The sequence below is a fragment of the Sus scrofa genome, chromosome 1, assembly GCF_000003025.6.
Source record: "Sus scrofa isolate TJ Tabasco breed Duroc chromosome 1, Sscrofa11.1, whole genome shotgun sequence".
NCBI lineage: Eukaryota > Metazoa > Chordata > Mammalia > Artiodactyla > Suidae > Sus > Sus scrofa.
Window position 1 is genome coordinate 37,461,409 of NC_010443.5, and position 22,419 is coordinate 37,483,827.

General features: G+C 39.4%; 1 long non-coding RNA gene across 1 annotated transcript in view; it reads left to right on the top strand.

The window, feature by feature from the left end:
- The window catches only part of LOC110260189, a 251,067-nt gene extending 229,744 nt beyond the window's left edge, over positions 1-21,323 (top strand). Inside the window, exons 4-5 of the long non-coding RNA XR_002343031.1 lie at positions 16,202-16,318; positions 20,488-21,323. This is a non-coding gene — a long non-coding RNA (uncharacterized LOC110260189). The remainder of the gene's footprint in view (positions 1-16,201; positions 16,319-20,487) is intronic.

Genomic DNA, 22,419 nt, shown 5'->3' on the forward strand with positions numbered 1-22,419 from the left:
GAGTACCAACTGAAACTTTATCATGTATGTAAAGTCTCTTACTCATTGGAAGAAGCTTAAGCCAAAAATATTAAAACCAAGATATTCAGTAATGACCATTGCTGACTATTAATTTACTCTTTAATACTTCTAGTCTCATATCAGCCACTGTTTCCTCCAAAAAGTTCTTGACCACCAGAACTAGAGAAGGGTCTATCCTGGGCTGTGTTCACTGGCAGCAGAGCCTGAGACAAGAATGTTGATGCATGTGATTTATTGAGAGTCCTCTCAGGAGAAAGGGAGTGAGAGAAGCCAGATAGGGCAGGGAAGGGGCTAAACAAGAAGGTAGGCTCAGTTGGAGCTATCTTCAGCCTCATCCCATGGGGAGCTCTGGAGCATTACACTGTGTACTTGGGTCAGATTTATACTTGAATACATCACGCCAGTCCTTGACTGCAGGTTGCTCTGGTTAGGGGGAGGCCTATATTACCTCTCAGGAGAGGTATTCCCATTTGATCAAGTGCAATTTTCCGGATAAGAGAGCATCTCTGAGTCATTAGCAGACAAACTGTAGCTACCGGATAAGTGCAGTGGTCTGGGAAAAAGGGATCTTGGCAAGGCACCAGCAGCATCTATGACACGCTATTCCTTGTGCCACTCATATCCGGTGGTTTCTCAAATGAAATTCTCTCCATTCAGGAACATATTTTCCAAGACCTGGTTAGCCAATGGGGTGGTGTCTAGTTGACCAACATCAACTGGCTGAGTCATTGTGTCCACAGTCGTTTCATGACTAGGGAATTCAGTGGCGCTGAGGGAAATCATGATCCAGCCATCGTTTAAGTTTGTGGCACCAATCTCTCCACTTCCCTCTGGGATGTGATATTATTTTAGATACAGTATCTTGGAAGTCTCAGGTTTATTCAATTGGTGTCTTCCTACTGTAATAGCTCTTTCTCTACCAGGCTGAAAAAGGGACACTTGACAGGGCAAAGCAACAGCATCCACTACCAGGTCTTTCCTTCCTGCCTCAGATCCCTGCTATGTGGCTTTATCTTAGTCTTTAACATAGTGATATTATTTGTTTACATGACTGTATCCCTCACTAGGGCAAAGATCTTTTCAAATCAACTAAAGACGTTCATCTCTATTTATCTTTGTATCCTCCAAACTTAGGATAATGTCTTTTAGGTAATAGGTATTCAATAAATACTTGTTGATTTGAACTCTCACCAATAATAATATAGCAATACAATAATGAGTGAGGTAAGAATATATGTATGTGTAGATTACTTTATCTTTTGGGGGCTGAAAGACAATACAATCCCTACAAAACAGTGACAATTCCCCAAACAAAAAAAGAAAACAAACTGCACATGAAATTAAGGTGCAAAGCTATTTGCTATTGGAGAAAGTAATTTTTACATACTTACAAATCCTTTCACTCTAATAAATATAAGTACAATTCTAAGACTCTTATCAAATGATATCCTCTAAATAAAATTTTTAATATGATAGAAATTCATCAATGGTTCTAACATCTCTCGATTCTTTCCAAGTTTCTCAAAGGTATTAACATTCTGAAAGTAAAATCAGCAATTCCGTAAGCTCTAGGGTACATTCAGGGTTTAATCCTTGAACAAGTCCCCCTCAAGCCACAGAATCTGTAAATTATTCTTTTGAAAGACACATGAAATAGGAGAGTATCGCTTGGTGGAAGAGTGAGGGGGTGGTGATCCAGCCACCCAGGTAAACCCAAAGACAAAGTAGGTCCTAATGTGTATGTGTGATACTGACAGAAAGACTTTGGGAAACTTGAAACTTCAGAAAAGGAAATTATTCTGTATACTCAAGGCTTCTTTTATGGTGTAGGTTTAATCTCAACACTGAAGTGCTTTCGTAATGGAGTCTGTATGTTTTCCCTGAGCCCTGTGCTAATCATGGCTTTGATCAACTTTGTTTTCCTTGCTATACAACTTTTGCAAAGATTATCTTTCCAATTCATACAGCTCATGACAAATGACTGTTAATTTTCTTTCTGGTTAAAAAGCATCCATGATTCTTGTAGCAAATTTGAAAAGTAAAGAAAAACATAAAGGAAAAATAATTGAACTATACTACCTGAAGACAACCAATATTAATAATTGCACTGACTTCCAATCATTCCCCTGTGTGTGTGTGCATATATATATATATATATATATATATATATATATATCTTATTTTTTACTTAACATTATTTTTTGAATTTTATCATGCCATTAAAAATAATATTTGTAAGACTTCTTTTTTTTTTTTTTTTTGCCATTTCTAGGGCCGCTCTCGTGGCATATGGAGATTCCCAGGCTAGGGGTCCAATCGGAGCTGTAGACGCCGGCCTACGCCAGGGCCACAGCAACGTGGCATCGGAGCCATGTCTGCAATCTACACCATAGCTCACAGCAACACCGGATCCTTAACCCATTGAGCAAGGCTGGGGATTGAACCTGCAACCTCATGGTTCCTAGTTGGATTCACTAACCACTGAGCCATGACAGGAACTCCATAAGACCCTCTTAAATGACTATACTATACATTGTCATACGATTGTACTATTATTAATTTATTTAAAAGTTCCCCAGTTTTGGACATCTAGATTTTTGTTAATATTATAGTGTTATTATCAATAGTACCATAGTGAACAGTTTTTGGTCTACTGTCCTAGTCACTTCATTTATTCAGTATTCATTTAGTCAAAAGATACTTAATTAGTCTCTATTACAAGTCAAAGGCACAGTGCAACCAATTAAGCATACAGCAAAAGACAAGCCAGTCCACTCTCTGCCCTTTCTGCCATCATGAAGATTTTGATCTGCCAGGAAAGAAAATCCTGAAGTAATTGCAGTTACAAGTGTGATGACTATTACAGAGGGAGCGTGCAATGGGTATTGTGTGTTAGCTCAGCTGTCATAACAAAATAGCTTAGACTAGGTGGCTTAAACAACATTATTTTCTCAGTCTAGAGGCTGGGAGTCCAACATCAGGATGCCAGTATGGTCGGTTCTGGTGAGTGATTTCTTTATGGCTTGCAGGCGATCCCTTCTTATTGAGAAGTTATGTCTCATCTGTGCCTTGGTACACATGCTTAAAGAAAGACATCTCCCGGAGTTCCCATCGTGGCTCAGCAGTTAATGAACCCAACTAGTATCCATGAGGACACAGGTTTGATTCCTGGCCTTGCTCAGTGGGTTAAGGATCCGGCATTACCTTTAGCTGTGGTGTAGGTTGCAGATTTGGCTCGGATCTAGGGTTGCTGTGGCTGTGGCATAGGCTGGCGGCTATAGCTCTGATTTGACCCCTAGCCTGGGAACCTCCATATGCTGTGGGTGCAGGCCTAAAAGTAAAAAAAAAAAAAAAAAAAAAAAAAAACAAAAAGAAAAAAGAAAGACATCTCCCTCTCTTCCTCCTACTACAAGGCCACCAATTCTATTGGGTTAGGACCCCACCATCATGACCTCATCTAACCTTAGTTATCTCCTAAAAAGCTTATATTCAAATACAGTCACATTGGGGGTTAGGGCATCAATACATGAATTTGAGGGTAGGGGACCCAATTCAGTCCACAGAATGTTAGGAGAGAGTCTAGTTGAATATTTTCTTCAAGTGGTTAAAAAATTTAAAGGTTTTACTGATTTTATTTTGAATTTGGATGTGCCCTTTAGGGCTGCTAGATTTAGCAAATAAAAATCCAGAATGTCCAGATGCATTTGAATTTCAGATAAACAACAAACAAACAAACAAACAAAAAAACCATTTAGTATGTCCCACACACTATTTGGTGTTGTGTATTTTCTCTGGCAATCCTATCCTTTGTGCTGTAATATGACCAATGGTACTTTTTTGTCCAGTAAGGGATTATATATTATGTATTTGTTATTCTTCAGGACACCTATATTAAGTGTTTATTGAACTGACATGTTAGCAGTGAGATTAAGTATTTTTAAGTATCCAGGTAAAATTTATTGATACACGTGACAGACATTTCTGAGGGTAAACACTTAAAAGAAAAGTTATTTTTCTCTCTCTCCCTCTATCTTTTTCAACCTAATGTGTAAGCCTTTATTATTATTTGACTGGAAAACTTTGTTAATTAATCATCGGTTCCTAAATCATCAAAACATATATTTTTCTTCACTTTAACATAAAATATTACACTCCTATATATAAAATAGATAACTAACAAGGACCTACTGTACAGCACAGGGAAATCTATGTGATATTCTGTAATAAGCTGTGGGGGAAAGAATCTGAAAAAGAATGTATGTATGTATTATATGCATAACTGATTCACTTTGCTGTACATCTGAAACTAATACAGCACTGTAAGTCAATTATACTCCATAAAATGTATTTATTTATTCCTTTAAATTTTTATGGCTACATCTGTGGCATATGGAAGTTCCCGGGCTAGGGGCTGAATCAGTTTCAGCTGAGGCCTACGCCACAGCTACAGCAACACTGGATCCGAGCCACATCTGTGATCTGTGCTGCAGTTTGTGGCAATGCTGGATCCTTAACCCACTGAGTGAGCCAGGGATTGAACCCACATCCTACGGTGTGTTCTTATCCCACTGAACTACCACTGGAATACCTCCAGTAAAATTTAAACATAAAGAAACAGAAAAAAAATCCTAAAATTTTAAATGGAGGGAGTCTTGTTTAAGAAAAAGTGTTTTCAATTCCTTAATAATTCTTCACAGAACCTCCACTATCAGGTAAACACTTAACTTTCCTTGAAATGTTCATACTCCTGGAGAACTACTTTTTGTAAATACTCAGAACAATGTGGCAATGGCATAGGGTTTTCAGAAGATGTGTTGATGGCACGTCTTCACATTAATTCTTTGTCCCAAGGCTGCCATTCACTGAATTTTAGGCAAGCCACCTCTTATCTCAAGAGTAGGGTTTCAGCTGCTAGAATACTTTGTGACTCTTAGCCACTTTCTCTGCTTTAAAGGCTTTGTAACTGTTCCTTAAAAAACACTCAAGCCAAGAAGGTGGCACAATTAGCATTTGCTTCAATACTCTCACAGAAGCTCTACCTGAGATAATTTTACACTCACCCACAGACACATTATACGATTTTTTTCAAGGGGTTACCAATTGGAAATGAGAGCTGAAATGTATCCTATACAGTACAATTGTACGTACAAAGTACTAACGTCTTAAGAGCACAATGTCACCATATCTATGGAATCTAGCTGCCCAACGAAATATTCAGCAAATATTTATTACATGGAACTATCTGATTTGAATGCCAATGTCCTGTAAAGTACCTTATTGGTCTCCAAACTCCTTTTCAGATTTCCCAAGATTGCTTTTTGTTCTCCTCACACCCCTAAGTCCATAAACACCATGCATTGTCTTGCTTATCCTCTCTAAAGAAGTACATTCTACCTGAATGACCCAAGTTCCTAGCTAGCAAATGCTGAATTGTAAGCCTTTGAAGATGGAGAACACAGACTGTAAAACTATGTTTCCCTCTTTTAATTAGGTTTGGATTTAATCAATTCAGAGACTGGGAAGCTGTGAGTTAAAAACATTCTTTGGAAGGGTTGAGAGAAGTCCCTTAGTGTTCTATATTCAAAGGAGACATGTTTATTTTAGCAGTTTGAACTACAAATGTCTTAATACAGTTTCAAGTGACAGCTGTTTTGCCATGTACTTTCTTTGCCTAGCAGTGACTTCCAAGCTCTACAGTTCTTTTAGAACCTAAGCTTCGTTGGGATCATAAATTTTAGTTATTTTGCTCGCTTCTCTATTTCTAGTGCCTAGAGCAGTCTTTGGCATGTAGTATAGTCCCTTGAAACGTTTATTGGGTGTATAAATAAATAAAATACAGCAGAAAAAAAAAAAGTGTGCTTGGTTTGACCTCCCTGGTGTATAGTCATGAACAAATGCTTGGTGAAGTAAGAGAGATACTGATAATTAGCACTAATTTCTTTTCTGCTGTCGAGGTGGGTGTTCATCGGGCATACCAACTCTTTCTAATTGATGTTTTGCAAACTCCCCTTGCCAAACATTAGTGACTTTTGTCCTGCCATGTTTACATACCTGAGACCAAGTAGAGGCACTTTTTGAAGTTAATTAAAGATTCACTTATGTTAAACATTTCCGGATGATAGCAAGAGACCAACTTGGCAGACAATAGAAATAATCTCTAGTACTTCCCTCTGTGATTCTTCTCCGACAGGTCTTGAAGGGTCTGGTCCTAATGGGATTGATAGATGCAAGATGGGGTGATGGGGAGATGCCATGCTACTGTCTACAGCCAGAGAATACAAGAGAATTCAGGGGCAAAATCACTCAAGTCATCCCTAGCATGTATCTGAATGCACATTATCCAGGACAAAATAAAATCCCCTAACTGGCTTCTGCCTGCCACCAAGCACCTGTCTGGTATGCCTTCCATTCATTTGTTGTTGTGTGTTTGAAGGCTGATTTCATACCAGCTTGAAAGATAACCTTATATTGCTTCCCAATTTTTCACCTGATCAACTAGGTTTTAAAAGATTTTATCTATTTTAAAATGGTATTTATAAACTAGTATTTAATTTTTCATTTTTATTTTATTTTAGAAACTTTGCTTATCAGAGTTTCTCCACAGAAAATGATAAGCTGTTACCATAAAGTGTCGATTTATTTCCAGCCAAGAGCAAAGATACTCTGTGTGAACCCTGAGGAAGTTTATCATGAGTGAAATATATGACTGGCCTTAGGCTATTTTAAATATTCAAAGTAGCTCCTATGGATGGCTGCAGGTCCCAGGCTGAGAATTACATTACATCGCACATTGGACCAATGAGGGAGATTAAAAATACTGTTGCCCAGATCCCATTCCTGACCAATGAAACTAAAATTTTTCTGGGCCCTGGAGTAATTTTTTTTTAACTAATAAATTCATGTGGTTAAAAAGTCCAACAATGCTGAAGAGTGATTTTAATGCATGACTAGGGTTAAAACCACTACACAGTGTAGCATATCTAAAGCAAATGTTAAAAACAAAACAAAAGTAAACAATAGAAAGGAAAGGGGAAAAAGGAAAAAGCCTGCCTTGGAAGATGCATCAGTAACTGTTAGAAAGTCTTTTGGAATCAGGTGGTCCAACCTCTATCTTGCTCATGGCAATTTCTGAACATGAGGGCTCAAGTGCCCCTTACCCTGAAATACTCCCTTCCCAGGGCACATCTCAGTAATAGAACAAGGCACTGCCAAATGCTGCAGGAGACAGGAGAGTGAGCTCTGACTCAAGATGTCTCGGGACTAAATTTCCTGCATTCAATTAAATACCTGTGGGTTCTGTTAATTTCTCAATGGGTGTTCCTCTGGCCAAACAATCCTGCATTTGCTAATGGCTTTGGCGTCATTCCTCCTGTCAAGTACAATCTTTGGTGACAACTAAGGTTACAAAGCTGCCTAGTAGTGAGGGTCAGGCATCTCTTCGAGATTTTCTACTCTCCCTGTGGTCTCCCAGATCTCAGCCCTGGGCCCCTTGCTCCTGACTGGTGACCATTCAAAACCTCAGGAGAAGTTGTGTTTATTAAAAATGTCCTGGATTACCCCTCAGGCTCTGCAGATGAACAGAAACATTCCAAGTGAGTAGGGATATTATTCCTGCTGGAAATATTCCCCATAAAGGACAAAATCATTAAGAAAAAGTAATAAAATGAATATTGAACATTGTAGGAAGTGTGAAAATTCTGATTTAATATATTTGCAACTCTCTTGTAAAAATAAAGAGAAGACTTCCATGGATTCTCTTTGATGAATTTAGTATATCTAATAGTACCTCATTGATTTGAAAAAATAAATGCCCATGCTTTTTTCATTTATCATGTCTTTTTTAAAACCTGAGAATAGTAAGAGACCTAAAAAAAAAAAAAAAAAAATCGCTGGACTCAGCTCTCTGGCTAAGTTAGGGAATATAGAAATTGTTTAGTGACTGCCCTCAGAGGCAGCTTTGCCGGCTGGACAGAACAAAGGTTTTGGAGAAAAACAGACCTGGGGTTGAACCAATGTTCTGTTCTTTATGAGCTATGTGATTTTAGGCAAATCACTTAAACTTAATCAGGCTCAGATTCCATATCTATACAGTGAGACTGATAATATCTGTCTCACAGAGTTGTTGGAAGGATTAAATGAGCACAGTCTGCAAAGCTTGCTGAGTCTGTTGGTGAGGGATAATTCACACATATTGCAGCTGTTATTATTGTTATTCAAAAAAAGAGGGCATTCCCTTTTCTCAAAGATTTATAATCATTTGAAGGTAAGGGTTGATGCCAAAAAATAATACAAGTTAGAATATAATAAAGCTCTCAACTAAGAAGAAAGATAAAGGGATTCTGGATTAATGTCAAGACTGTGGTCTAGCTCTGGGATGGACTATATGACCTTGGGCAAATTACTTAACCTCTCAGAGCCTCTCATTTCCTTAGCCATGAAATGCAATTATTAAAGTACATCAGGTGTTTCCAACTTCTAAGAGCCCATGAGTAGTGAGAATTCTCAAACTGCTTTTAATGTTTCAAAAAGATCAATAAAATCAGATTTTGTATTATGATAAAGGTGCTCGGACATACTAAACTGTCAAAATTCTTTTCGTTGTCAGGATTTTAAAAAATCACTTTAGAATAATAATATTAGTTTTCATGCAGATGAGAAGTTATGGTCAGCCATAACATTAAGGAAATTTGCAAAAGAGATGATAAAGTGGATTCTTGATTATTAAAAGATTAAAAATGATTGTAGGACTTAAAATTTTCCAACACTCTTTCCTATTTGATTTTAATCACCTGTCAAAAGCACATGTTCTTAAAAAATATGTGAAATGGATTTTCAATTTTCTAAATTTTGACTCCCTAACAAAAACCTCTGCCCTGATAGTGCTTGGTTTTTGCCCCAGCCTTTCTCCCTCTCTCTCTTTTTTTTTCAATTACTCAATGAATTTTATTACATTTATAGTTGTACAACAATCATCACAACCAAATTTTGTAGCATTTCCATCCCATACCCTCAGTGCATCCTTCCACCCCCAACCTGTCTCATTTGGAAACTGTAAGTTTTTCAAATTCTGTGAGTCAGTGTCTCTTCTGCAAAGAAGTTCATTGTGTCCTTTTAGATTCCACATGCAAGTGATAGCATTTGATGTTGATGTCTCATTGTCTGGACATTTAGGTTGTTTCCATGTCTTGGCTATTGTATATAGTGCTGCAATGAACACTGGAATACATGTGTCTTTTCAAGTCATGGTTTTCTCTGGATAGATGCCCAAGAGTGGGATTGCTGGGTCAAATGGTAATTCTATTTTCAGTTTTCTGAGGAATCTCCATACTGTTTTCCACAGTGGTTGCACAAATTTACATTGCCACCAACAGTGCAAGAGGGTTCCTTTTTCTCCACACCCTCTCCAGCACTTACTGTTTGTAGGCTTTTTGATGATGGCCATTCTGGCTGGTGTAAGCTGGTACCTCATAGATGTTCTGATTTGCATTTCTCCAATGATGAGTGATACTGAACATCTTTTCATGGGTTTTTTGGCTATCCATATGTCTTCTTCGGAGACTTGTCTGTTTAGATCTTCTGTCCATTTTTCGATGGGGTTGTTTGTTTTTTTGGTATTGAGTGGTAGGAGGTGTTTATAAATTTTGGAGATGAACCCCTTGTCAGTCGGTTCCTTTGCAAATGTCTTCTCCCATTCTGTGGGTTGTCTTTTTAGGGTTTCCTTTGCTGTGCTGAAACCTTTAAGTTTAATTAAGTCCCATTTGTTTATTTTTGTTTTTATTGTCATTACTCTAAGAGGTGGATCTGAGAAGATGTTGCTGTTGTTTATGTCAGAGAGTGTTTGGCCTATGCTTTCCTCTAAGAGTTTTATAGTATCTGGTCTTATATTGAGGACTTTAATCCATTTTTAGTATTTTTGTGTATGGTGTGGGGAAGTGATCTAATTTCTTTTTTTTTTTTTTTTTTTTTTTGGTCTTTTTTTTGCTATTTCTTGAGCCGCTCCCGCGGCATATGGAAGTTCCCAGGCTAGGGGTCCAATCGGAGCTGTAGCCACCGGCCTGGGCCAGAGCCACAGCAACGCTGGATCCGAGCCACGTCTGCAACCTACACCACAGCTCATGGCAACGCCGGATCGTTAACCCACTGAGCAAGGGCAGGGACCGAACCCGCAACCTCATGGTTCCTAGTTGGATTCGTTAATCACTGCACCATGACGGGAACTCCTAATTTCATTCTTTTGCATGTGGCTGTCCAGTTTTCCTAGCACCACTTATTGAACGGGCTGTCTTTTCTCCATTGTATATTCTTGCTTCCTTTGTCATAGATTGGTTGACTGTAGGTGAGTGGGTTTAATTCTGTTGCCCCAGCTTTCCAAGTCTAAATCTTCCTCATGTTTCAGCTAGCTTGAAATCCAAAGTACCCCAAGTCACACTTCTCTCAACAGGTATAGGGCTTCAGTTCACCACCAGCCTGATACTTTATCATACGGTTCATTTTCTACTTCATATCTATTTCTTGCTTTCCCAATAGACTATAAACTCAAGGGTCAATCAGGTTTTTTTTGGTTTTGTTTTTTTCTTTTTAGGGCCTTACCTGCAGCATATGGAAATTCCCAGGCTAGGGGTCAAATTGAAGCTGCAGCTGCTGGCCTGTGCCACAGCCACAGCAATGCCAGATCTGAGCCCTGTCTGTGACCTATGTAGCAGCTCATAGCAACACCGGATCCTCAACCTACTGAGTGGGGCCAGGGATTGAACTTGCATCCTCATGGATAATAGTTAGGTTCTTAATCCACTGAGCCACACAGGAACTGTGCTGATCATTGTTTTAGATTCATTTTCTAGCTCTTATTTTCCATAAAATTCATGGATTTTATTTAAATGAATTGTCATACCCACACATTTTCAAATTATGTTTTTCCGAGAATATCTTGGTTCTCTAAGATGAAAAAGTATTTTTTAAAATATATTTGTAGTGGTTAATTAAGTAACAGTCTATATGGGAGCAAATATTAAAAAAGAAACTGAAGTTTGCTCAGAATGTCAAACTGGGGAGTTCCCGTCATGGCGCAGTGGTTAACGAATCCGATTAGGAACCATGAGGTTGCGGGTTCGGTCCCTGCCCTTGCTCAGTGGGTTAACGATCCGGCGTTGCCATGAGCTGTGGTGTAGGTCGCAGACGCGGCTCAGATTCCGCGTTGCTGTGGCTCTGGCGTCGTGTGTGTGTGTACGCCTGGAGTAGGCCGGAGGCTAAAGCTCCGATTTGACCCCTAGCCTGGGAACCTCCATATGCCGTGGGATCGGCCCAAGAAATAACTAAAAAGACAAAAAAAAAAAAAAAAGAATGTCAAACTGAACTGTAAAATGTATATTTATATTATTATGTATTTTGGATCTTGGGACCAAGTCTAAATGGGGCAGTATATATAATGGCACTTATATATTTAATTACATATATGGAATAGAAAACCTTGGAGATGGACAAAATGACCATTAGGAAAAATCCAATATGTTCCAACATGTGCAATTTAAATTCACGTTGTTTTATACTATATATTCCCAGGTTCATAGAATAAACTAATTATATCATGTGCCGTGTGAAATGGGTTTTTTACATCCCTGTTGACCTAATATGCCACTTGTTCAGAGTGAGATTTTACAAGATTTCACAATTGCACCACTCTTAACAAGAAAGCCTAATTTTTCTGTGCACAGGAAGAGAGTTTCGCTAATTGCCTTGAAAGAAAGTATTGTTATTTTTTTATCATTTGATCCCCCGTTTCTTTCACCATTTGCCATTTCTTCTGACTATAGGTATGTTCCTGTCTTCATATATTCAAATTTACTCTGTTTTTAAAAGTAAATGTTCAATGTCAGACTAAAATTATTAAATGTAGATATTTTACAAAAGATTTAAAATATTTCCAATGTAGTTCCCATCGTCACTGTGATTTCCTCAAACTGATCTTTTAGCATAAGTTCTCACAATGAAAAACAGTGATGAATTATTTCATATTGGACAAAAAAACATGACTACTGAAATTGTTGTACTATACTAAATTGGGAGGATTAGAAAAAAATTTTAATTAACTTAAAATACAAAACTAGCCAAATTCTTTAAATTCTTTAAATTTTTAAATCTTTAATGAGGACTCCTTCTGGGACTGAGAACTCAGCTAGCATTGTTGGCTAGCCCAGGGACAAGGAGGTAAGCTCCTTCACTGCGGTTGGAAGAGCCAAGCACTGAGGATTTAGCCCATGTGGTTAGGGGATTGGTTATGCACAGGGGCCTGAATAAGTAACTAAATATATGGAGCATAATGAGAGCCAGGCTTCTCACTGTTGGAGACTGAAGTTACAAATATGGAACGGGGGAAGGCCAGAATAAACCCTGGATTGGAATCTGCAGTATCAGTGGAAACTCATGAGTTGTTTTCTTTGATATAAATAGAAGCAGATATAGATATAGGTATAGCTAGAAATACGGACATAGACCTAGGTGAGATACAATTACATTAGTCTGCTTGGGCTACCATAACAAAATACCACAAACTGAGTAGCTTAAACAACATAAACTTATTTTCTTATAGTTCTGAAGGCTGGAAGTCCAATCTCAGGGTGCCATCAATGGTCAGATTCAGGGGAGAGAGCTCTCTTCCTGGCTTGTAAACAACTGCCTCTTCATATATCCTCACATGGCCTTTCCTCTGTGCTTGCTTTTTTATGGCCTCATCTGTGGCATGTGAAAGTTCCCAGGCTAGGGGTCAAACTGGAGCTGCAGCTGCCAGCATATGCCACAGCCACAGCCACACCAGATCCAAGCTACGCCTGCAACCTACACCACAACTCACAGCAATGCCAGATCCTTAACCCACTGAGCAAGGCCAGGGATCGAACCCACATCCTCATGGATACTAGTTGGGTTCATTACCACTGTGCCATGATGGGAACTCCTCTGATATCTCTTTTTGTAAGGACACTAATCCTGTTGGGTCAAGGTATCACCCTTATAACCTAATTTAGCCTTTATTATCTCCTTCTAAGCCCTATCTCCAAATATGGCTGCAAAGGGAGATTGGGTTTAACATAGGAATTTGGGGGGTGGACACAGAGTTCAGTCCTTAACATCAATATATATGTATTTATCAATAAACATACCCAGAATCCAAATCCTGGTTCACTAAAAAGAACCAGGACTCCTTAGAGAAATGGCTGATTCTAGGGGTAGGACAAATAAAATTTGACATGTGTCTAGAATATCTTACTGAGTCAGATAGTAAGAAAGTGTTCAAATGATGATATAAAAGACAGTTGGAATACTCTTCCACTTGCCAAATATGGGATAATTTAAGTATTAAAATAAGTAATACAAATAATGGATTCTAATTCACTGAATAAAATAGAAAACCATCTTCTATTTATATCTCTGTAGATAGATAGATAATAGGTAGATAAAAAGACCAGAGGGAGAACTTTACCTTAAAGCAGAAAGAATGATAGAATTAGAAAATTACCACTCAGAAAGTACAATTATACTAATCAATTCAGGCAAAAAAAAAAAAAAATCATTGCTGGATGCCAAACTAGCTAGTGATAATTTGATGAGCATCAAGATATTCACAGTGTTAATATATATCTTACCAAAATATTTGTTTACCACTTATTAATAAACAGGACCAAAACCTGGCAGGTATCAATGTAGCCATGTGATAAAAGTTGATAGTGTCCATCACGGACAAATGGACATCAATGTGCTTCCTCATGTGACACTCCAAAAACACAGCATCGCTGCTGTGATATTCCTGTCATAAAGCATATCCTGAATCTGACCATGAGGAAAAATCAAAATCTTCAGGTTGAAGAACACTGCCCCAAATGTTCCTATATTCTTAAAAACATCAAGTATGGATTTCCCGTTGTGGCTCAGCAGGTTAAGAACCTGACATAAGCTCCTTGAGGATTTGGGTTCAATCCCTGGCCTTGCTCAGTGGGTTAAGGATCCAGTGTTGCTTCAAGCCTCAGTGTGGGTCATGGATGCGGCTTGGATCTGACCCCTGGCCTGGGAACTTTATGTGCCGCAGGGTGGCCAAAAAAGAAAGAAAAAAGTATATGAAATACATAAAACCCAAGGAAAGATTGAAGAATTTTTCTAAGTTAAAGAACTAGAGAGACTTAGCAGCTAAACACAAAAAGTAATCCTAGATTAGATCCTCAATTGATAACGGTACTATTATAAAAATCATGAGGGGTAATGGAACATTATGTATGCTACTTACTCTTGAATAGTTCAGAAAAATTATCTATATTATGTAGAATAATTAGTGTGATATTAGATATGTGTACATATTTTATTTAAATGTGACATATGATATACATGTATATATAGAGAGAGCAAGAGAGAGAAAAAATGTGATAAAATGTGAACAGCTGGCCAATCTGCCTGTAGGTTACATAGGAGTTCTTTGTACCATTCTTGCAACTTTTTTGTATGTTTGAAATTATTTCAAAAGAAAAGATTAAAAAATTAATACATTTCAGTACAAACGACATAGGAAATTAACTTAAATCATTTACCTAAAACTAAGAATTAACAAGTGTAATAGAAATTATCCTGGGAGAACACTCTAAGGTGATAAATTAAAAACGCTCAGACTTAATAAAAAAATTATTTGGGGAAGAATCACAATCTACTGATAAAGAAAAATAAGCTGAAATGAAATCAAGAGGTGTCAGAGCTTTTGCAACTTCACTGCTGAAATTATATATGGTTTTTCCTTACCCATTCTAAAATAAAATATACTGAGGTGTTGACTTACTGGACAAAATAGTCACTAGATATGCTTGAAAATTAAATGTAATTACTTTCTAACTTTCCTGAGCGACCTAGGAAAAATACTGCTGGATTCACATCGTGCAATTACTTGGCCCAGCCCCATGTATGTGGTATATTTCTCCATAGAAATGACTATGGGAATGGACACTCAATATATTTTTTCTTTAACCATAAACAGTACCTAATATATAGGCAATTGGAACTGCATAGTGTGAGAACTGGAGTGGTCCCTTCTTACTGGGATCAAGAAAATGGAGGGACAGGATGCTTGTTGTAAGACCATGTCCTTTTAAACCCTGCCCAACAAATACAGATGGCTCAGTACATTTAGCTCAAAGTCTGTTTTATATCAGTGGTTCTCAAACGCTGGTCCCCAAGGCTACAGCATTGCCTGGCAACATGTTAGAAATGCAGATATCCAGGCCCCGCCCTGGACCTACTGAATCAGGGATGCTAGGATTGGGGCTCAGCAAGCAATCTGAATTTATTAAGTTCGTCAGGAAATTCTGAAGGTTTGGAGGCACAGAAAACTCATCCACTCAGCAAGTTTGAAAGAACGTTGTTAAGAAATACTCAGGCACCTGTGTCTCCTCAGAAAAGGGACTAATTCCCAATTTCCTTACAGTTAAAAGCCTTCAGAAAGAATCACCATAATTTAAATGGCTCAAGCTCTCAGAGAACTGCTTAATATGACCATAAATAAAAATTTAAAAACAATTAGAGAGGCACCAGAAGCTCTTTTTATCCTCTTGTGATCCTCTAAATGCACCGCGGACTTGCCACTTGGCTATTATAATTTAAATCCACCTCTATATTAAGGTTCTTGGTTTGCAGCATTTGCTTTTGGGAACCAAATGCCTGTCATTTTATGGCACCATAGAATGATTAATACAAGCTTTTATATAATGCACTGGATCACTTTGTGAACACATCCTGCTCGTTAAATGAAAATGGCTCAATGCAATACCTATAGGCCAGTGAGCACAGAATTCTTCTACAGGGGTAAGCAGAGGTGGGGAGTCTAAAGCAAGATTTAAGTGAAAGCAAGATCGGAAAGTACAGACAACTTTATGTGAGCTGTGGAAGGGATGAGGGATGAGCAGAAGAGGGAAGGGTGCTTCTCAGTTCCCATCTGCCTGGACTGAGAGCAGAGGTAGGGCTCAGTGGAGGTGCTCTGCCCGCCACCCGTCAGATTCCTGAGCAGCTCAGATGCATTCAGAAAGGATGCAAGAGCAATCCAGTCACATTTTATTTGGTTGTTTCTAACACAGTGTTTTAATCGGTTCGGGTCACTGTACCAAAAATACTATATACTGAAGTAGCTTAAACAGCAAATGTTTATTTCTCACAGTTCTCGAGGCTGAGAGGTCCAAGTTCAAGAATGAAGCAGATTTGGTGTTTGATGAGAGCCTGCTTCCTGCTTTACAGATGGCCCTCTTCTCCCTGTATCCTCCCATGGCTGAAAAGGGTAAGAAAGCTCTCTGAGGTCTCTTTTATAGGGGTACAAAGCAGATTCCTGAGGGCCTCACCCTCATAACCGAATCACCTCCCCAAAGACTAATGTCCAAATACCATCACATCCGGGATTAGGTTCCAGCATATGAATTTTGGGGAGGGAGACACACCATTCAGTGTCTAGTAGGTAGCTTTTTCAAAATTTAGGAATCTTGCTGATTTGAAAAGAGAAGATGCTTACGTAGGTAATATGGATTGGCCATTCTCTCTTGCCAAAGGATAATCCTCATGACTCTGAGAGCTTTGAGGGTAAAAATGTTTGCCTTCCAGCTGAATTCTGCCTGAGGTCTCTGCCCTGACACCTGGAAAAAGTCATTTTACCTTCATTAAGAAACTGCTTCTCGGGAGTTCCTATTGTGGTGCAGTGGTTAATGAATCCAACTAGGAACCATGAGGTCACGGGTTCGATCCCTGGCCTTGCTCAGTGGGTTAAGGATCTGGTGTTGCTGTGGCTGTGGTGTAGGCCATCGGCTATAGCTCTGATTAGACCCCTAGCCTGGGAACCTCCATATGCCATGGGAAGCGACCCTAGAAAAGGCAAAAAGACAAAAAAAAAAAAAAAAAAGAAAGAAAGAAAGAAACAACTTCTCTGTGTTAGAAGCAAAACCAGCTCTTGTTAATAAACTGTGTTAATAGACCTGTGCCACAGGTAATTATTATCAGTTCCATTTTATTGTCCCTTTACTGGCATTCCTAGACTTGAATCCCCCCGGACCAAAGATCCCACACATAGCATGACTCTCCCAGTCCTGAGACACAGGCAAGACTAAAAGTTTCATTCACTTGGTGGACAGTCGATCCAGGAGGGTCATCCCCAGGCCAAAGGATGCAGTGAGTTTTCTGACCCTGCAACTTTAGATCATTTAAATGGTGCCCTGGAGGAAGTTCTGTGCATCAGTGCTCCTGGAACTTTGGGGACCACAGACCTACTATAGGACTCCCAGCTATGGGGCCAGTTATCTTAAATCCAGCCCTGACTGCTCATCCCTGCCACTTCCTGGGCTCCACCTTACCTTTCTCCTAGCACTTAAATCTTTTCCCTCTGATAAGGTTGACTACTCTAAATTCATAATGCCTTCTAATGCCATAAACACCCACCAACAACCCTTTGGAAGGCAAACCAGTTTTAATGGGTAGTCTACTGTATTACATAGTTTGGTGTGATGTACAATTCCTGGCCTACACGGCAGCTGGAAGAAGTGAGCACAGTTCATTTTAATTACATTTATCCTCTATGCTCCCACCAGTTTGAACTATTTGCTTTTCCTGGAACATTCAGGAATATGCTATGTAATTTTTTTACCTCCGATTCTTTGAACATACTGTTCCATCATCATCAACATCATAGCTAACCTTTATGGAGCCTCTACTATGTGCCTGATGCTTTCCTAAGAATACTACACATCTGTGTTCATTTAAACCTGACAGCACTTTGTGGGTAGACACTATGGATGGATATGTCGTTTTCTGATAAGGACATTAAAGCTCAGGGGATTGTATAACTTGCCAAGGGCTTATAGCTTGTTCGTGGTAGAATCAAAATCAAATCTGGTTATTGTGACAGGGTGTCTCCCCCAGCCCAGCCAAACTCTCACTCATCCTCTAGATTAGCGTCCTCTATTGCACAAGCTTTCTATGGCGCCTGTGTCTCCACCTGCATGGCCCTCGCCACAGCATCACTGCGGGGCTTTCTCTTATACCTGCTGCTCATCTCTTGCTTCTGGCTTGGGCCTCAGCTGGCGAGTGGGACTCGTGACCATCATGACATGACATATTGTGAATATTTTTTGCCTTTAGGAGATCTGTGTTTTTAGACTGCAGTTGTGTAGAAGTCCTGTTTTTAGCTTATTGATGAAATGTGCTGACAATGCTTGAATTCTATCTGATTACCGAAAAATCTTAGGTGTTCAGACCAAAGGTAGGAAATACTTAAAAGAAGGGCAAGGGGAGTTTTTCCAGGTTTGGGGTATCTGAGAGGCCAGAGCATGTGGGAAATTCTAATTCGTCTGCTCTTTGAAGTCGGGCTGCTTGGCAGGGTGGAAACAGTGTATTTGGAAATGGGAGACCAGGGCCCTAATCCCAGAACCACCTCTCCCTGGCTGTGAGACTTGAAGCAGAATAATTCAAATTCTCTGAGTATCACTTTTCTTTATTAAGAATTTTTTAGTTCTAAACCTATATCATTTCCATCAAAAATTTATTTGATAACACTGAATATGAAAAAAATTATCTCTTAAAAAAAGCAGGGCAAATGAGGATAACTATTCTTACACAGAACATCAAATTCTGACATTCTCGTTTCAAAAAAATGCATGGACTGAGAGAAAAATAATACGTGTTTGCAAATAACCGTTTTCTGGTGCCCTTGCATTCGTAGTTCATAGAAAAAGCAAAAAAGTACCTTTATAGGCCTATTTAGAAATAACCCCAAAGGGCTGAGTATGCATACTTTAGAGTCCTGTGATTTTTTATCAGCCATCGCTAGCTGACAAAAGCAGATTTAGAAGGCTGGGTGTTTCGCAGAGGTGTGGGCAGCATTCTAGGGCCTTGTCTCCCATAGACCAACCGAACCCTTCCCTTGTGAGTCTTATGTACAGTTTCTCTGTTAACCTTGAGCCAATATTCTGGGAAAGTCTGTAAAACAAAAAGTCCAGGACGTGATTTGGACAGATCGCCGACTGTTTTTCACAGGCTGGATTTTATGACCTCTTCCATGTATGACAACGTTTTGTCTTGGTGTTAATGTATTCCATGGTGGAGGGATACTGAACCAACCATTGTGGTGAGGCTCACAAAGATGTAATAGAATCCGGAGCCGGACACAGAGAGGGGTTCATTATGTGCCAGGAGTGAGATTCCGAGGATATATATTCAAAAGAGGACACTGTCGTTAAAAATTGAATATGTTGAGATGAAAATGCTGCAATTTATCAGCAGGTCATGCCCTCAGATGGTAAAACAGACTGTTTCTACAGTGAAGGGCAGGAAGAAGGAAAGACCCTCCGTGCTGGATAACTAAACATCAGACACCACACCTCAGCAGAGTTTCAGAGACACTGTTTCTGTAGACGTTTTCATTCCTAGCTGTTGCTATATCTCTTCTTTCAGAAGCCAACAACCCATTCAGTCAGAAATGTACCTGGGGGGAGTGTCCATCGTGGCTTAGCGGTAAGGAATCCGACTAGTATCAATGAGGACATGGGTTCGATCCCTGGCCTTGCTCAGAGGGTTAGGGATCCAGCCTTGCCCTCAGCGGTGGTGGAGGTCACAGACATGGCTTTGATATGGTGTGGGGTAGGCCAGCAGCTGTAGCTCCCATTTGACCCCTAGCCTGGGAACTTCCATATGCCTTCAGTGGGGCCCTAGAGAGAAAAAAAAGCTAGGTGTTTGTATGGAAAATGACCAGAATTTTCCACTTTCAACCTGGATATTGTTGGGATGTATACTTATAGTCACAGGCTTAATGTATTTTTTTCTCCACCTTTATTTGTGGAAGACAGGCCTTAGTATTTCGATCTGATATAACCTAAATTTTGAACTTCTAAAAAATGGGAAAATTTTCTGGAAAGAACACAGAAAATAACTATAATGTTTAATAGTCTTTGAGCATTTGCTGTTTTCCAGCACTGTATTAAGTGTTTTACATGCATTTAGTTAATCCTTAAAACAACCATATAGGTAAATGTTATCATTATTGCAGTTGAGACTTAGGGACATAAAAGACCTTCCCAGCATCCCATAGCTAGGAAATAGCAGAGCTGGAATTTGAACTGAAGTATGCCTAGCCCCACATCCTTAACTCCTAGCCACTGCAAGAGATGTTAAAACTCTGTACCAAAAAATATGGAAACAAGGGCAAATGTGGTACAGACGACTCCGTGAGCTTTTATGGAGACACAGAATAAAGAAAGAGAGTTTGTTAATAATGATGCTTTGGGGATAAAATTTGAATATTTTTCATTGATCATAATGAACATAAAATCTTACCAAAGAACACAGTGTGGAGACTGGAATATAGTGGTGCGTACGTCAATCCTTAAACAACAGGGGTTTGAATGGCATGGGTCCACTCATAAGTGGATTTTTATCAAAATATACAGTTGGTGCTCTGTATCCATGCAGGTCTGCATCTGAAAATTCAGCCAATCAAGGATTACAACGTAATGCATGATGGGTGGTTGATTGAATCCCTGGATGCAGAACCACAATGCAGAGGGCTGACTATGGGATGTGAGTATGTGGGGATTTGGGTATCCCCTATGTATCCTGGAACCAATCCCCCAAGGACGCTGAGGGACTAGGACTGTATATTTTATGGAGTTTCTACCACTAAACCTTGTCCCTTTTTAATCTATCTTCCTCCCTAACCATGCTGCCCTTCCCCCTCCCTATTTTGCCCTATTCTGCGCTGAGTTATTGCCTGAAAACCTGAAAGAAATGGGAATGGGCTTTTAGTGTAGACTTGGATTCTGTCCTTTTTATCTGAAGAAGTGGTGTTATGTGGATAAAGGGATTTATTTTCCGAGTAACCAGCTTCCAGACTTGACGGTGGCCACTTCCTTCTCACTGGCCCACTTTCCTCCACCTCTGGGCCCAGGCGATCCAGATGATGGAGTGAGGCCAGTGCCTTCATCTCTTGCACCAAGTTACCTCACCCTTTGAAATCTGCTGCACTTTCCTTTGTTCCCTCTACATAGGCCGGGCTGCTCGGGGCCCTTTTATGGGGCTCTTTATCTGGTCCCTGGGGTCTGTAATGAATCTCTTCCCTTCCTCATGCTCCCGTCACTTTGCCCAAACCTATCTCCTCAGCATTCACTTCATCTTGTTTGACCGAACAGACCCCACTCTTTCATCTAAGCCATTCCCAGGTTTCATCCCGCCGTCTCTCTATTGGGAAACGTCCTTTCTTAGCTCCTCCCTGATCTGATTGATAACTGCTCTCTCTTTTTGGGCTTGCTGTTCCTGGCAATGAAAACCTGAGAGAAGATGTTAAACTTAGGGATCACTTGGGTTCATGCTGCTGTATGGATGGTCCTATGCACCTGCTCCTTGTACCATAGAGTGTGTGGTTGCATACCTCACGTTGTGGTATGACCATGTTGAATTTTTGATTTTAAACTTCCAGGGAGCAGGAACCCTGTCTACTTTGCTTCCTGTTGAAATGTTTTAAGCTGCACTGTGTGTATCTAGGCAATTGAATCCCATTTGACTATTAGAACCAATGGAATACAATTTAAAGCAAAACAAGATAATACTAATTTTTGGACTGCTTGTAAGGAATTCATTTATTTTTCTTTCTGGGTTTTGGCTAGCACATGTGAATTTTATGGTAGAGTCATACAGATTCTAAATAATTAAATAGAATAGGCTGAAGGGGTGAAAATGCCAGATTGCATTCATCTAAAAATGAGAACAGTTGTATCACTTTCAAGAATGTATAATGATATGAATCATTTATAAAGTATTAACAATATTTGTTCAGTGAGACCTACAATATTACCATTAGAGTCAGGAGGCCATATATTACATCAAATGCAGAAAGACCTACATTTGAATCCCTATTTGCCACGTAAAAACTTTATGTTCCTGGACAAGTCCTTCACCCTTCAGCCTGTGCATGTCTTCTCCCAAATCAATAGTGAGGATTCACTGAGATACTGTAAACAAAGCACTTAATGTGTGTGTTGAACAAATGATATAAATATTCAAAACATTAACTAATATTACTATTTTAACTTGCTTTCTAAAAAGGTGCTTCAAACATACTTCCTTTCTTTTTCCCTATAATCCCGACTATATGTATACTTTACTCCCCAAACTCTTTCTTCCCAGTGTTTTGTCTGAATGATCTGTACATTTTCCTTAGGAGATTTCAGGAGTTCCCTGGTGGCCCAGTAGTTAAGGATCAAAAATTGTCACTACTGTGACTTGGGTCACTGCTGTGGCTCAGGTTCAATCCCTGGCCTGGAAACTTCCACATGCCATGGGCAAGGCAAAAAAAAAAAAGTAAAAAATGTAATTCACATGAGCTAGGTGGAATACAGATGAGAGAAC